This window comes from Leucoraja erinacea, chromosome 22 (genome assembly GCF_028641065.1).
Source record: "Leucoraja erinacea ecotype New England chromosome 22, Leri_hhj_1, whole genome shotgun sequence".
NCBI classification, from domain to species: Eukaryota; Metazoa; Chordata; class Chondrichthyes; order Rajiformes; family Rajidae; genus Leucoraja; species Leucoraja erinaceus.
The window spans coordinates 30057261-30075575 of NC_073398.1; the positions used below are offsets into that span (position 1 = coordinate 30057261).

General features: G+C 40.4%; 1 protein-coding gene across 1 annotated transcript in view; it reads left to right on the forward strand.

Moving 5' to 3' along the window:
- The window catches only part of chchd3a (coiled-coil-helix-coiled-coil-helix domain containing 3a), a 209450-nt gene that overhangs the window by 51162 nt on the left and 139973 nt on the right, over positions 1-18315 (forward strand). The window lies entirely within an intron of this gene.

The following is an 18315-nucleotide window of genomic DNA, read 5'->3' on the forward strand; positions in this document are numbered from 1 at the left end:
CCTATCCATATTCTCCAGAGATGCTGCCTGACCCGCTGAGCTACTCCAGCATTCTGTGTCTCCTTTCAAAACGGTCTCTTTGCTGTAGCTGCTGCAATGGCCTGAAATCATCTCTAGAAATTTGGTTATCTTGAAGAAAACATATTATTGGTTGTAATTTTTGAAATGTCCAAATGCATGAGATAATTTCTATCCATGGCAATTGGTCCATTGTGTTGGAAAATACATGTGCAATCCGTTTCTTCAAACTGAGATTAAAATAAATGCAATTTATTGCAATCTCAATAAATGTAAAATTTACCTATTGCAAACATCCGGCAAGCAAACCTGACATTTTTGTTTTAAAAGTTATAAAATGGTATTTTCTCTCGTATCTCTGTAATTTTATTTAGCCGTTCAACTCTATTAATCTTGCAATATAATCTTACTAGAGTTTAATTGCTTTGTGGAAACAAACACTGGAGTATTAAGTACCTCATTGGGTCAGTCAGCATCTCTGGAGAACATCTAAAGGTGACGCATTGTAATTCACCGCTGCATCTCAACCTCTTCTCTCATAAACAATGCTCTTTTAAATCCTGTAAATTATTCAGATGTTTGCTCATTTACCCATGTACCTCTTTCTGGTTGTGTCAAATTCTATTTGGTAATGCTCCTGTGAAACATCCTGAGATAATATGCATTAAAACAGCAGAAACAAGGGAGTCTAGTTTTCAATTTGATAATACGTTTTAGGACCCTCTTTTTAGTTCATTTTCAATTGAATCGCTGAACAACAAAAGAAGAAAATAGAGGAAGATATAAATAATTTTGATTTTTATAATTGCTTTCATAATCTTGGGACATATCAAACACTACACTGAAAACTAATGGTAATTTTGCAGTCACTGGTGCAATAATGGCGAAGATAGTTCCCCAGAATTTAAAAGTGGGAAGTGTGAGAATTTGCCTGACTCATTTAATATTTCAGTGACATCTCAATAAGCATTAGTGTCACAGATTGTTTTTTAATTAGTGCGATAAATTAATCCGTGACTTTTTTGATTTGATCATTAATTTTATCACAAAATAGCATTGAGTTTTTGTTAAATAAATGTTCTCTAAAATGGCAACATTTCTTAATACAAAACCTAGAGAGATGTAAGTTGGTCAACAATTTTCAATTCAGTAATGCCTTGAACAGCAACAGTATGAAGATGTATATGAACATGGCCTGGGGATTTGCTTGCACACAATGGAAAAGAAAGGTCCCACAGGCTATTTAAACTTAGTAATAGATTCTGGAACAGGGAATAAGTCTCCAAAGAGAAGTAAGGAGCAGAGGAATTGGACATGCTTATTTAAAATGGTTGGTTTTGAAAAGCATTTTAAATTATCTCAAAATAAATGCTATAAACTCACTGTATAAAAACACTAGCCCCACACGTCTCCTTTAAACCTTTCCCCTCTGATCATAAATCTATACTCTCTCTGGAGAAATGGATAGATTACTTTTCGGTTCGGGACCTTTCTTCAGATGTGAAGAGTGAGTTTACTGGAAGAGTCCTAGCCAGATGTTTATCCAAGGTAGTCCAATTTGCCTCAGTTTGGCCAGTATTTCTCCGAACTTCTATCCATGTACCAATCAAAATGACTTTTCAACATTGGTAATTGTACCCACCTCTGCAGCTGCTTCCTGCTTGTTCCATATACCCACCATAATCTGTGTGAAAAGGTTGCCCCTCTACCTTTTTTTAATCTATCCTCACTCGCCTTAAATCTATTTTCTGTAGTTTTAGATGTCTCTGTCCTGGGAAAAAGCCACAGTACCTACATTCCACATGATCTTATTTTTATATATTTATAAGGTTGCTGCTCAGCCTCTTGGACTCCAGGGAAGAAACTCCCAGCCTATCCAGCCTCCCTTTATGACTCAAACTCTCCAAATCGGTAACGGCATCATAGAAACATAAAAATATAGGTGCAGGATTAGACCATTCGGCCCTTCGAGCCAGCACCGCCATTCAATATGATCATGGCTGATCATCTAAATTCAGTACCCCATTCCTGCTTTTTCCCCATATCGCTTGATTGATTTAGCCCCAATGGAGCTAAATCTAACCCTGACTTGAAAACATCCAGTGAATTGGCCTCCACTGCCTTCTGTGGCAGAGAATTCCACAAATTCACAACTCTCTAGGTGAAAATGTTTTTCCTCATCTAAGTCCTAAATGGCCTACTCCTTATTCATAAACTGTGACCCCTGGTTCTGGACTCCCCCTACATCGGGAACATTTATCCTGCATCTAGCCTGTCCAATTCTTTAAGAATGTTATATGTTTCTATAAGATACCCTCTCATCCTTCTACCATGACTCTTTTCTGCACCTTTACGCACATAATGCCTTTCTTAGAGTCATAGAGTGATACAGTGTGGATACAGGCCCTTCGGCACAACTTGTCCACACCGGCCAACAATGTCTCAGCTACATTTGTCCCACTTGCCTGCTCTTGCTCCATATCCCCCCAAAACCTGTCCTATCCATGTACCTGCCTAACGTTTTCTTAAACAATGGGATAGTCCTTAGCCTCAACTACCTCCTCTGGCAGCTTGTTCCATACACCCGCCAACCTTGTGTGAAAAAGTTACCCCTCGGATTCCAATTAAATCTTTTCCCCTTCACCTTGAACTTATGTCCTCTGGTCCTCGATTCCCCGACTCTGGGCAAGAGACTGGGCAAGTGCATCTACCCGATCTATTCCTCTCAAGATTTTGTACGCCTCTATAAGATCACCCCTCATCCTCTTGCGCTCCATGGAATAAAGATCACCCCTCAACCTCTCCCTATAGCTCACACCCTCTAGTCCTGGCAACATCCTCGTAAATCTTTTCTGAAGCCTTTCAAGTTTCCTATAACATGGCGCCCAGAACTAAACATAATATTCTTGCCACCGTGTGAATTTGTAGTCAAGTGGATTGAATTGAAATGGTGCAGTCGTGGAGGGATGAGCAGGCTTTTTGACATAATGCACAGGATGAGTAATTACACGATGCACAGATTGTGAAAGAATATGTAACTCACTGAGTGGATTTGGATAAACTATGAGATCATACATTTGGGAGAGAAACAGGAGAGATGTACCAGAGTTTGAACTTGGAAGAAAGTCCTGGAATCGAACATCATCATTGTCAAAATATGACAAAGCATTTGAGATATCCTATCCACTTATATTTTGATGGAATAGAAGATGAATTCTCATAAGCTTGTTGTCTCAGTGAGTGCAAAGTAATTAATACTTTTTTTTTGCATGATCTGCTTAAGCTAGAATGCTTAACAAAATAATAGACTGCCTCCACAGTGACTAAAAACTCAATGGCAGAGTAGATAAGCGTTGTCTGCTACGCAATCCTGCCTGGCATTAGATCTTTGTGATTTACATCCATTTAAAGCGGGTTTGATACGTGGATTGATGTGGATAGAAGTATGCTGCTGCCATCAGAGCATTTACTGAAACAAAATTGCTCTGAATGGAATATTCACCTTGTTAAACTGCCCTAAATTTAGAACTAGTAATGTACTAATTCTACTCCCCCCACAACTGTCTGCAAACAAAAATATAATTTTGAACAATTTATTCCCTATAAGCACAAATAATTCAATAATGACCCCGTCACCCCTCTCCCGTATCCCTCCTGGACACACACCGATTTCTCCTGTCCTCCTTTCCCCTCCTCCATTCCTTCCTCTGGCTTCACAATTTGCGACTTCAATAGGTCTGTTTCACACCTGCATTAATCTCTGGCATTTATTCCTCCCCCTCACCTGTGCCCATTGTCCTGCCTACTCTCGCAGCATTCTTCCCACCCACTCCACTTACAATCAGTCTGAAGAAGGATGCCGAACCGAAACATGTTCTCTAGAGATGCTGTCTGATCTGCTGAGTTACTCCAACACTGTGTCCTTTTGTGTAAACCAACATCTGTAATGCCTTGTTTCTGCTCGAAAAATTGGAACAAATAAATGTGTGACAATAGACAATAGACAATAGGTGCAGGAGTAGGCCATTCGGCCCTTTGAGCCAGCAAATGTGGCCATGGCTGATCATCCCCAATCAGTACCCCGTTCCTGCCTTCTCTTCATATCCACTGACCGCTATCTTTAAGACCCCTATCTACCACTCTCTTGAAGTATCCAGAGAACCGACATCCACCGCCCTCTGAGGCAGAGAATTCCACAGACTCTCAACTCTCCGTGAGAAAAAGTGTTTCCTCTTCTCTGTTCTAAATGGCTTACCCCTTATTGGTCCTTGGTTCTGGACTCCCCCAACATCGGGAACATGTTTCCTGCCTCTAGCGAGTCCAAAGCCTAAATAATCTTATATGTTTCAATAAGATATCCTCTCATCCTTCTAAACTGCAGAGTTTCCAAGCCCAGTTGCTCCATTCTCTCAGCATATGCGTTCCCATGTAATTGCAGTATGACTAGTTGCAAGGCTGCTTGTGGGCCATGTACAAGTGAAATCAAACATGTTAAGAAATGCACGTTGTGGCAAAGCAGTAATACTTTAAGTAAAAAAGTTAAAACTTAAAATTGGAACATCTATAATATACAAAATACTGATTAAAATGTGCGTTAATTTAACGTTAAATGTCGTTCAAACAACAAGATACAATGTGAAGTGCAGTTGAGCAATGGACCTTCTCTAAGTCATTGCAAGTTGGTAAAGTTTGTTCTTTTTCAGGTCATAGCATAGCAATACAATGAATAAAATATATCAGGTTATGACATTTCATGCCAGTGATAGATTTAATGCAATTAATAATTTAAATGCCTGAGAGAGAGCTTGGATCGAAATGACAGGAATTTAAAGTTAAATTTAATTTTTAAATTTAATTTCATTTAAATTTGCATCTTAATTTTAAGTTCTGCTGTGGATACAATGTCATGCTGTAAGTACAATTAATGTCAGAGTTTTACCAGTCAGTGAAACATTACTTCACAATGCTGACAAAAGGTTCACAACTCACTGAATTTTCAAACTTTCTGTATTTAACTGAACAACTGCCCCTTGCCTGACATTGTTGTAACATCCTGGTAATAAGACAAATGCCATCATTTTGACATAAAAATCTACCTCAGTATTGTACCAAGGCAGGTATTTGTCCCACTAAGTTTTCTCAACATTTTCTTTTGAAAGCATGGATTGCATTTGGTCAGCTGACTAGCTGACAAGATTTATTCTTTTCAGTTGCACATGAAGGATTACGAGCTGATGCATAATGCCCAAGTTGAATTTCCAATAATTTCCAATTTCCAATAATAACAAGAGATTATACTTAGCCTTATCCTTTATCAGACTATCAGTCCTCACGTTTTTGCCCATCGACATAACATCCCATTTGCTGAAGATATATACAAAATGCTGGAGTAACTCAGCGGAACAGGCAGCATTTCTGGATAGAAGGAACAACCCGAAACGTCGCTTATTCCTTCTTTCCAGAGGTGCTGCCAGTTACTCAAGCATTTGTGTCTGTCTTCGGTGTAAACCTCTACAGTTCCTGCTTACACATCCCAATTGCTGACATTGTCTTTATCTATCTATGCCTTGCCTATTTGTGCCTAAATAAATGTCTCTTGATTATAATCTGATAAAGGATAAGACTAGAGGTCTTACGAAATTCCTTGTTTTACATGAACTCACAGAGTAAAAAAATAAATAAAAAATATACAACAATGAATACAGCAGAATGGTGCCAAAATTATAGTGCAACCTGAAGTAAAACTAAAATAGTATACAAAAGTATAGAATATCCGAATGAGGTAGAGTTAAGAGTAAGATTATGTGGCAGCATTACTGGGAAGGGTTGTGAAAGAGGTGATTAGTTCAGTAGTCTGATAGCCATTGTGAAGCAGTTGCTTTTAAGTGTGATGTCAGGGCTTACAAGAGTTACCTAGCTATCCAGTATGTAGCTCAGTCTTGCTATCTACCAAGCTATCCAGCATGTAGCCATCTAGCTAGCTACCTAGTTATACAGGATGTAGCCTTCTAGCTGTCTCAATAGTGATCATGTTTTGTCTTTCTGCTGACTGGTTTGCACGCGACTAAAGCTTTTCACTGTACCTCGGTACACGTGAGAATAAATTAATGGGGAAAAGAATTATATGAGATTGTTACGTGGATTGGTGTAACAACACCAGTTGTTGTTGTAAAGCTTCAGTTGTTGCTCATATTGTATTGCTCCTTTACAGGTGCTCTCCCCTAAATCTACCCTAAATTTTCAGATGCCTTCCCTACTGCACCATTTAAAGGTGCCCTCCCCTAATTCACCATTTACAGATGCCCTCCTAATTCACCATTTAAAGGTGCCCTCCTCTAAATCCCCCTCCCATTTACATGCCCTCCCCTAAATCCACATAATTACAGGTGCCCTTCCCTAAATGCAGGAAGATTATTCCCGATGTTGAGCGGGGATCTTATAGTCCAGAACAAGGGGTCACAGTTTAAGGATAAGGGGGAAGTCTTTTAGGACCGAGATGAGAAAAACATTTTTTACACAGAGAGTGGTGAATCTCTGGAATTCTCTTCCACAGAAGGTAGTTGATGCCAGTTCATTGGCTATATTTAAGAGGGAGTTAGATGTGGCCCTTGTGGCTAAAGGGATCAGGGGGTATGGAGAGAAGGCAGGTACAGGATACTGAGTTGGATGATCAGCCATGATCATATTGAATGGCGGTACAGGCTCGAAGGGCTGAATGGCCTACTCCTGCACCTATTTTCTATGTTCTTATGTTGCTAAGAGTTTAAAAGCCAAAATGTAGAAGAGAGAAAGGGGAAAGGCTAGGGGGTGGGCATCCTTGATACTTGAGAGACTTCCTGGCCACGCACAGTGAAAATAAACTGGATGGAAGGAGATAACGAGGCTCTGATGGACTGGGCAACGTTAACTGCTCTTTGTTAATTCATATGGTCGTGAACAGAGCAGTTGCCATACACCAGTCCTAGATGCATCCAGTCAGAATATTTTCTATAACATGACAGGTTGAAAGATTCCTTGTGGACATGCCGAATCTTCTCAGACCCTAAGAAAGTAAATATGCTGATGCACTTTCTTGATCTCCTCATCCTGCTGATGTTATGGGTTACATTATTATTCAGATTCTCGATCACTTTCCTGTATTTCCTCTCGTCATTATTGTTAATCTGGCTGACAACAGTGGTATCATCATCAGAATTTAAGATCAATTTGGCGTTGTACTTTACCACATAGTTATGGGAATACAGGGAGTAGAGCAAGGGACTAAGCGCACAAGCCTGAATAGCACCAGAGTTGAGGGTCAAGCAGAGAAAATATTATGACCAATTCCAACCCAACTGAGGTCTGCCAGTCAGGAAATCCAGAAGCCAATTGCCGATGGTAGCCCAAAGGCCAAGGTCTGGAAGCGTACAGATGAGCTTACTCAATATTACGGTGCTGAAGACTGAGCTGTCGTCAATGGATAACATCCTGACATAGGTGTTCATATTTCAAACGAATAACATGATTTATTGGAATAAAATTTGTGCCAGGATCAAGGGAGCCTTTTTATGATAATACAGGGCTGTGTTTATCTATATTATCATAAAACTCGGATTTTGGATGTTTACTTGTGGGTTTGCTTGCTTGCTTGAATTTTTTCTTTGATTCACGTCTCCTCCAAAACCCCCACGCGGTAACGGGGAAAATTTTACATGTTCCGGTAGAGATTTATCTCATGATCCCAGCCCCCCCCCAGGGCTCTGGATTGAAGTCATTGAACATGTGCTCAAGTCGTGCAGCCGCTCCGCTGGGCTCCTTCAATTTCTACAACATGGCGGCGGTCGTTAACAAGCGCAGTGAAAAAGTGGCCATGGAGGCCGTCACAGGGGACGACCTCCTCTGCGTCCTCCCCGCCCAATCGTCTGCCACGCTGGTGGGTGGGCTTACCCTCACGGAAGCCACGATCGGCCGGCCTCCCGCTGCTTTTCACCGTCCCCAGATCGCTCCGTGCCTCGCTCTGGTCCACGCCGGCCACAGCCTAGCTCGGGTGGAGTCCGCTCTATGGCCTGGGTAGGTGCTGCCTCTACCTCCCCCCCCCCCCCCTCTTCCTCTCCCACTTCCTACCCCCTCCATCTCCTCTTCCCCCCCCCCTCCCCCCCACCCCTCTCTCTCTACCCACTCCACGGGGCCGAGAAAGAGAGACAGAGGGGGGGAGAGGGTGAGGGGAGGGGGGGAAGAAGAGAGGGAGGGGGTAGGAAGTGGGAGAGGGGGGTAGAGGGAGGAGGAGAGGGGATGTGGAGGTGGGGACCAAAGGACATTGGTTCGAGGTGAAGGGGAAAAGATTTAATAGGAATCCAAGGAGTAACTTTTTCACACAATGGGTGGTGGGTGTATGGAACAAGTTGCCAGAGGAGGAAGTTGAGGCAGGAACTATCCCTACATTTAAGAATCATTTAGACAGGTACATGGATAGGACATGTTTGGAGGGATATGGACCAAATGCTGGCAGGTGGTACTAGTGTAGCTGGGACATGTTGGCTGGTGTGAGCAAGTTGGGCCGAAGGGCCTGTTTCCACACTGTATTACTCCATGACTTCTTTAGTTGATTCGCTGATGTCTAGTCAAATTGGTGTTAATATAGAGTTGATATTTGTGAATATTCATCATTGCTGTTGATTAGTTGCGATTGTTGCAAACAATGTCTTTTAATCCCATGACAATTGTGTCATTCACTAAATCAAGGCAACAAAGAAGCTTTATGGAAGCTTTATGGAAGAGAAAAGTGAATCCATGGATTCTCGTATCACCAGAATCAAGGTGGCATGGAATGGAGGCGGCTTTGCTGCATGTGATGAACCCGATTAACCAATGCAAGCCACAAATGAGAGGGATTAAATTATCCAGGGATTTGGTGCTCTGCAAATGTGTCAGTAAATGATTCCATGTAATAGGCAGTATTCATCTTTGTAGTGAGGAGGCAGCTGGAAACAGCAGCAGATGGTGCTATGCCTCATAAACTTGGAGATGAGCTCTGTGTCTGGTCATTGTTGTGTAACTGTGACTGCACTGAGTTCTGCTCGTGATTTTTCTCTGACCCGACAGAGCAACACACACATCTAAAATGGAACATGTAGCTGAAGTAAAATTTGCAGCAGAATCTACTTTGCAGATGAGTGGTTCTCTGCATTTAAACAGAGGAAGGCAATCACTTGGGAAAGTACTTGAACTTGGTTCTCAAATTGGTTTGTGATGATTATTTCACACTGAATTGACCCAAATAGCCATAGGTTCAGCAGTGTTGTATCTGAAAATGTTAAATTGGTCAGCAGTAAGAGAATTCCTAATCAGGCTCAGCAATAAAAAATGCGTGTTGCAGAAACACAATTTAAAACATATAACATTTAGATAATCACTTCCCTTTATAAAACTAGCGGTTTGTGGGATGATTCCATAGATAATTTGATGGAGTACATTTTTATCAATTGCTGCCAACAAACCTTTTGCAGAAGCAACAGAAGATTCTGGTCGACTACATTTGTGGTTTTGTTGACTTCCTTCAAAGGCAACATTCTTATTTTGAATGCGATGCTGTCTTGCACAAGCTCTTTTCGTTATAGAATACTGGAATAAATTATTTGTATGACCTGGTTTAGGTCTTTCCTAAACAACTCCCTTGAAGAATATCAGCTATTACAGCTATTAATCAAGTTTGAGTCCAAATCCTGGAACTCCCAACTCAACAAGTCTGTGAGAATACCTTGCTGGAGGAGCTGCAACATTAAGAAGATACCTTACCACTACTTGCTGAACATTGAAAATGGGTGGATAAAAGATGCAGGCATCAGTGATGGTGCACGATCCTGAAATGAACTAACTAAAGGAACCCGCCACCACCTACCGAGCCACAACCGCAAGCCATTTATAACCATTTGACCCTGGCACCAGCTTTAAAGCTTTGAACCATAGTCTTTATATTTTCAAATAACATCGTGTGGCTCTCTGACAAGCCTGGCATTTCTTACCCAGCATATGTTTCTGCACGGAAGGTAGTTGGAGGTCACTTTCGTATATTGCATAGTGTGTGATTTGGTGGATTGGTGCAGCCTAGGCGAGGAACTGAGTGCAATACAGCCATCATACACTGGTGATAAAATACCTGTCGAAGGTGATGGATGGATATCAAATGAGCAGGAGAGAGTATTCAGTGTGGTGTTCAGTTTGTTCACTCTTGTTGGAGTTTCAATCATCTTGGCGTATGGAGAGTATTTCATCACACCTGATTCGTAACACAGTGATGCTAAAAATGTTTTGGAATTGTCAGGAGCAAACACACAGAAGGATAATCAGCCTTGAACTGCTCTGATACCATTTGAAGGAATGATTCCAGATTTAGTACTGGTTCCTTACATTTCTAAGCTTTAAAACTTTCTACCATATACCTTATTTAAGAGACTGTGATGTAATACAGAATTGTTTGAGAAATTAATTGGGATTACATGTAGGGCTAATTATATGCGTACGTATAAATGTAACTATAAATGTAAACTAGCACAATGGGATTTCTCCCAATGAACAATTCTTAATTCTAACATCTGTGTTATCAGTTTATTTATACTTCTGCATTTTCTCTTTTCGATCTTTTTTATCCTTCCTCTTCCATTGAGTCAATTGATGCCAGTAGCTAATGGGCTCATAACATGCTGATCTATTCTTCATAGATGAGCATGAACACTGTTTATTTTTAACTCCCAGGTGAGAATACAGCAAAGACAGCAATGTGTTCAATGCAGAATAGAACTAAAGAGTTTCCAATTAAATTTAATGGCAACCTATCAACTATTCAACCACTGAAAACGGTTAACAGGAAGATTCCAAGGAAAAATGACCTGCCCTAACGCTCACCAACGTCTGTCGGGATGCATCACAGCATGGTTTGGGAACAGTTCCATCCAAGACCGCAATAAATTACAGAGAATGTTTGATGTAGCCCAGACCATCACTCAAACCAATCTCCATTCCATTGACTTCATCTACACTTCATGCTACCTCGGCAAGGCCACCAGTATAATCAAGAACAAATCTCACCCACGGTCACTGCCTCTAATCAGACGAGGTATAGAAGTGGGAGGATGTTTCCACTGGTGGGAGAGTCTATGACCAGAGGTCATATCCTCAGAAATAAAGATTGCGCTCTTTTAGAAAGGAGATGAGGAGGGACTTCTTTAGTCTGAGGGTAGTTAATCTGTGGAACACATTGCCACAGAGGGCTGTGAGGCAATTTCAGTGGATGTTTTTAAGGCAGAGATAGACAAATTCTTGATTAGATTGGGTGTCAAGGGTTATGGGGAGAAGGGCAGAAAATTAGATTGGAAGGCAGAGATCAGCCATGATTGAATTGTGGAGTAGACTCGATGGGCCGAATGGCCTAATACAACTCCTATAACTAGTAAAGTGTGAAAATGCAGATTCTGACCTTCGAAATTCAGGAACAGTTTCTTCTCAGTTGTTATCGGGCAACTGAGCTATCCTATCAACTAGAGAGCGGTCCTGAGCTACTATGTATCTCATTGGAGACCCTCAAACATTTGCAACCGTGTTGTGATAAGGATCAAGAATCCAACCCGGCTTTCTCCATATTCTGAGGAAATAAGAGTTTGGCTCCATTTATGTAAAAAGTACAATTCTAAGCAAATAGTATTTACAAGGATTTGGATTTTGCGATTGACTTAATTCTGCAACCTACCACATCATTAATCCTTATTCGATTGTTTTGTTATAATTAAAACCTAACAGAGGTATTGGTTCTTGCTAAAATATGCCTTGCCTGTTGTTTGAAAATATGTTAGCTTAATGTTTTTACACACTTGTCCATACTTATCTGTTTCTTTATGGCATATGATGCAGAGGCAGACTAATTTGTTCATTGCTGCTTTGGACAGTGCACTAAAACCGATGGAATTAGGCTCCATGACCTGAAATTTTAATTTGAAATCCCCCCCAAATTAGATATTTATATGATACATACATTAAAATTGGAAAAAATGATATTGGCAAAGTGTAGTGCAAGGCTCTCATTCATGCATATGAATGTTGGTTCAGTTCAATATGTTTTAACAGGGAGCAAAAAAAAAATAGGATAAATGAGCCTCATTCAAGAAAAGGAAAGCCCTTCAGGGGACACTCGTAAAAAATGAAATTTTTGAATCGATAATGTCTAATACAAACTACTTGAGTTATTAATATTCATTTTATATATATATAAGAATCAGTTACTTTAACAGAAAATAATGAGCCCATTTAATAGTGTTTCAGCATCAAATTTTAGCTTTGAATTTTTATTCCATGGGCTAATGATCTGTGGATTATATATTTTCATTGCCTGCACAGAGTTTCATTTTCACACTCACCATCAAGTTTTGTACATATGTCTGATTAGTGACGGAAGCTGAAGAATTGTGCCAAGAGAGATTCACCCTTTGCTTTTCACCAGCTTCCAGTCAAAAACTTTGGCTTTTCTTTAAACTTCACCATTATTGTGAATAGAAATTATTTTGTATATTCATTCAAATTGTGATGTAATGAGCAACCATTAGTGTCCAGTTTTATCCTCCAAATCTGTATTTGTTGTGGGATGGTTGTGGAGAAATGAATTTCATACAGATTCTCAGCGAAGTGGGTATGATATGACTCAACGTTTCTGCATCCAGCCGTTTGAAATCACCTGTATTGTTATCTAAGTAAAAGCAACACTTTTCTGCATAGTAAGCGAAATAAAAGTCACAGATGAGATGTGTAACCCATTAAATCTGATTTAGTAACATTAGTTGGGAAGAATTTTGGTAATTTGACATAGTTATTCTGCATTTAATGGTTTTTCAAATAATAGCATATTATATAACAAGTATGCTTTTATCAATAGAAGCTGTGTAAGTTGCGTTCAGGTGTATATAAATAGAGGATTTTTTCATTGTCAGTTCAATAGTGCATAGTTTGCACCGGACCAATCTACATTTAAATTCTGACCTACCTTTTTACTTCCAAAAACTAGTTTGTGTCATTGTCATGATGCTGGACAATCTGTTTCTATGCTTGAAAACTATAATTCAAATTCTATCTGACACACTTTAACCTCTTCCTTTGGTTTCATCATCAGCTCCATTTATATCAACATTCATTCAAAATAGTTTTTAAAAGTCTAATATCCGTAAATTTGCTCTCACCAGTTGTGTTGGTAAATTTAACAATGGATGCATCAGCATATGCTTTTTACTCAATTTTAAAGGGCTGGGATCAGCAATGCAAATAAATATATAGAAACAATAAAAGAATGCCGGTGTCTCAGTTGATAATTAAAAACTGGACTGAGAAAAAGAGCATTTGTTGAGCATTAACTTCATTGATATCTTTGAATAAAATAATATAATAGGAAATAAGAATCTCAGTTAGCAATAGAGCTATACAGTATGGAAATGGGCCCTTTGTTCCAACGTGTCTAACCAAACTAGTCACACATACCTCCACCTAATCAGATCCATCCCATCCAAGTATTATGTCAGCCCCATTTAATATTTAGAGGTCTAAATCCCTCACTATAATCTTTGCTGTTGGTCTGTTAAGCAATTCTCAATCCATGCCACTATATTATCCCCAATTCCAAATCCTCTCACCTTGACTAACTTCTTGTGTGAGACCTCATCAAATGTCTGCTGTAAATCAAAATAAGAGGCTGCAATATATACAGTGGATCAGTTAAGTAAATGTCCAGGAGTATAGCTGTGATAATACATTGACAGCTGTAGTTTCCTTTTAGTAGTCGGGATTAGTTTCACTGTAAGTGGTCAGTCCTTTGAAATTAAGATGAATTTTCTGGAATTGCAAATCTTTAGATTCTTTTTTGTAGAGGAATTTGAATTTTCAGCCATTTGATAAATTCAAGACAAAGGTATTATTCGAAATATCAGGAAGTTAAAGCAAAGAAGGATATTTTGAAAAGCTGGAGAGACTGAAGATCAGTCGAAATCCTGTTAAATGGCAGAACAAGCTCCTAGGACTAGGTCGCACTCCTACTTATATCTCCTTTGTTTATTTATCAACAAGTGGGAAATAGTTTTATTGGGCTGTTTGATTCCCTGAGATCTGACCTATTCTCCTGCGATTTAAACTGAAGCAAAAATGCCAAGCTTCAGTTTAGAAAGGCACTTAACTTGACCATTAAATATTAAAATAAGGTTTAAAAAGTGCATTTCACATCCATTAATATTACATAAAGTACCTGGACAGATTCCTCAGTGAGAGTATTTAAATATGTTACATCATTTTGTTCTCATTGATCCAGGCAGATCTTTCAAAAATATTTTCTAAGGCGAGGATCCTCTTAAGACAAAGCAAATCAGAATTTTATTTTATGTATAGAAAGATTTATCAACATTTTAATTGATCTCAAGATAACTCAAATCACTTTTTGCTGGTTAAATACACTTGATCCGTTGTCTTGTTATTCAGCGGTCACTTTGCACACAGTCGAAGCTGACAGAGATGAGATAAATAATTGGATAATCTATTTATTAACATTGGTTTAGAAAGATATGTCCAGGAACGAGAAGAGCATGCCTACTTGTCTTAACAATATAACTAATTTTATTTTTATTGATTGAAATGATTGAAAGATACAGTATGGAACCAGGCCCTTTGGCCCACCGATTACACGCTGACCATTGATCACCCGTTCACACAAGCTCTATGTTAACCCACTTCCACTTGCTACACATTATTAGAAATTTACAGAGGCCTGTTAACCCTGCCATCTTTGGGATGTGGGTTAGGGTTAAACTGGAGCACTCGGAAGAGACCCATATTATCACAGTGTGAACGTGCAAGCTCCACACAGACAGCACCCGAGGTCAGGATCAAACCTGGGTCACAGGCGCAGTGAGGCAGAGACAAAGCCTATCATCTATCTGAACAGATAGTTGTTCAGTTTCCAATACATAAATGTAACACCCTCTCTGCACTGCACTGCCTGGAGTGTTGGCCATTGTCGTGTTCCTGAATTTGAAATGGTGGTTCTGTGCATGATTTCCAAGCAGTCATGATTCTTTTTTGAGTGAATTAAAATGTTGATGAAAAGGGACTGATATTTAATTAATACATGTGTCACAACATTATCCTCCATCCATTTGGCAATTGACAATAAGTGGCATTCAAGGTAGCGTGCTGTTTGAGTTCTGCTGGTTCAACTTCTTTGGGAGAGCAACTAATGGCCCATAATTCTTTGAAAATAGGTGCACTTAGACATGAAGTGCTGAAGTCTTGTAGTTGACTAAGTTACTCCATGTCATTAATTGTTACAATGTGAACTGGCATGGTCAAGACGCACAATTATTCAGGGGAACAGTGATTTTATGTAAGAGTTAGATGAGAAGTGTGCGGTCCAAATGCATCCGTTATACCTGACTCGGTGGCGCAGCGGTAGAGTTGCTGCCTTACAGCGAATGCAGTGCCGGAGACCCGGGTTCAATCCCAACTACGGGTGCTGTCTGTATGGACTTTGTACGGTCTCCCCGTGACCTGCGTGGGTTTTCTCCGAGATCTTCGGTTTCCTCCCACATTCCAAAGACGTACAGGTTTGTAGGTTAATTGGCTTGGTAAATGAAAAATTGTCCCTAGTGAGTGTAGGGTAGTGTTAATGTGCGTGGATCGCTGGTCGGCACGGACCCGGTAGGCCGAAGGGCCTGTTTCCGTGCTGTATCTCTAAACTAAACAAAACTAAAAGACTAGTAAAGTAAGCGTTCTGCACTACATATCAGAGACATTGTTAAATCAGAAATATCTTTCTGCTGCATCCAGAAATTCTCTGCAAGCAATGCATGCTTTAGAGCAGCTTTTTTAAAGCAGATTAGCAAGCGTGAATGTGACATTCACCTTTCTTAAAGTTGCATTCCAGTATTTGGTCATGTCTATCTATTAATTGATAAACTATTTTACGCACTGAATTGAAAAATTAAATCACAAATGGAATTCCACTCATTTTGACCATTGACATGTATGTACATTAGCCATGCATTAGCCATACATTGCTATCATTGTAATAACCAACATTATGTGTGGACATGGGAAAACTGCTGACATTTCTTCCATGAATTAGAGAAATTCAGCATTTCATGCTTGTGCATATGAGGACACGTCTTGGGATAGTCCTTGGATGTTCACGGACATTTTCCCAACTGCGCTCCAATGCCTATGATACATAAATCCACGCAACTGTCATCACTTCTTCAAGGAAATGGCTGCAAGGAGCGTCAAGATGATTCATTGTTCAGAACTCTTTTGAATTTATATCTTTTTTGTATAATTAAAATAATGTTAAGTGTTTCAGGCTTTTTATTTTAAATTTAAATAAGATTTGTTATTTAATTTTTTTATGCTGTCGGCTTGCAAATTCAATGAAAAATATACTGGGCATAAATTAGACTAACTTGTGCATTTAATGAACTAAATGTGCATAAAAGCGTTTTCCCTTTGTGAAGGTGGACACAAAATGCTGGAGTAACAGAAGGAAAGGGTGACGTTTCGGGTCGAGACCCTTCTTCAGACTGATGTCAAAGGATTGGGCGGGACAGAGATAGAATGTAATCGGAGACAGTAAGACTGGTGGGAGAACTGGGAGGTGGGAGGGGATGGAGAGAGAGGGAAAGCAAGGGCTATTTGAAGTTAGAGTAGTCAATGTTCATACCGCTGTGGTGTCAGCTTACACAAGCGAAATGTGAGGGTCTGTTCTTCCAAACGATCGCCGAGCCTGCGCTTGGTCTCACCGATGTACAGAAGTTGACACCTGGAACAGCGGATACAATAGATGAGGTTGGAGGAGGTGCAAGTGAACCTCTGCTTCACCTGGAAAGACTGTCGGGGTCCTTGGATGGAGTCGAGGCGGGAGGTAAAGGGACAGGTGTTGCAGCATCTGCGGTTGCTGGGGAAAGTACCTGGAGAGGGGGTGGTTTGGGTGGGAAGGGACGAGTTCACCAGGGAGTTGCGGAGGGACCAGTCTCTGTGGAAAGCAGAAAGGGTGGAGATGGGACGATGTGGCCATTAGTGGGATCCCGTTGGAGGTGGCGAAAATGGCGGAGGAATATATGTTGTATGCGACGGCTGATGGGGTGGAAGATGAGGACGAGGGGACTCTGTCCTTGTTACGACTGGGGGGAGGGGGAGCAAGAGCGGAGCTGCAGGATATCGAGGAGACCCTAGTGAGAGCCTCATCTATAATGGAAGAGGGGAACCCTCATTTCATAAAGAATGAGGACATCTCCGAATCCCTGGTATGGGGAAAACCTCATCCCGGGCACAGATGCGGCACAGGCGGAGGAATTGGGAGTAGGGAATAGAGTCTTCACAGGAAGCAGGTGGGAATTCCCTTTGTGAATCTCATTAGCAAATCCTTCCAGGAGAAATCTTACTCATCTAAAAATTGGCCTGGATTACCTGACAAGACTAATGCTTGAACACCAGAACAGGTCATGGGTTGTGGCGCATCCACTTCCTCCATCACAGGTTATATATGACTTATGGCCACCATCATTAATTGAATAAAAAGCGTGAAGTATGTTACATAAGAGTGCAGAAAAGAAAGAGGGGTCTTGCACTCAGTTTCTACCAGTCTCAGATTTTGTTTCTCATCATTTTGTGAAATTATTCATTTGTTCAAACTTCTCTACTTGCAGATGCTTCACCATGTTTCTTTCTGATGCTCTGATCATTGACCCCCTAATCTGTTGGTAGCTCACGGTGACTTGTAGCCACTGACAGGACTAGAGTTGATCAGGCCAGGCAAACAGGAAAGCACCATGTTGCTTCTCCTGTATTTTCCCTCCACTACATGACAATCTTTACTGCTTCACTTCAGTCCTAAATAATATACCCTTTATTTTGACCCTCCTCGACTCTAAACACCCTAATGTCACTATTTGTAGGACCACACTGAAATCTCTTCATCAAAGTTCATACTTTGTAGATGCTCCACTCAGAACCCAAGTGTTAAACATATTTAGGTGGGGTCATAATTTATATTCTCGGTTAACAGTACTTAAGTGCCTGAGGATACAAAGTGTTGGAGTAACTCAGCAGGTTAGGCAGCATCTCTGGAGAGCATGGAGAGGTGATGTTTCGGATCGGGATGCTTCTTCTGACTGGGTTCCTACCAATGTTCTCCAGAGATGCTGCCTGACCCATGGAGTTACTCCAGCACTTTGTGTCCTTTTGTCTAAACCAGCATCTGCAGTTCCTTATTACTACTTTAAGATACCTGACTTTATTTAACATGTT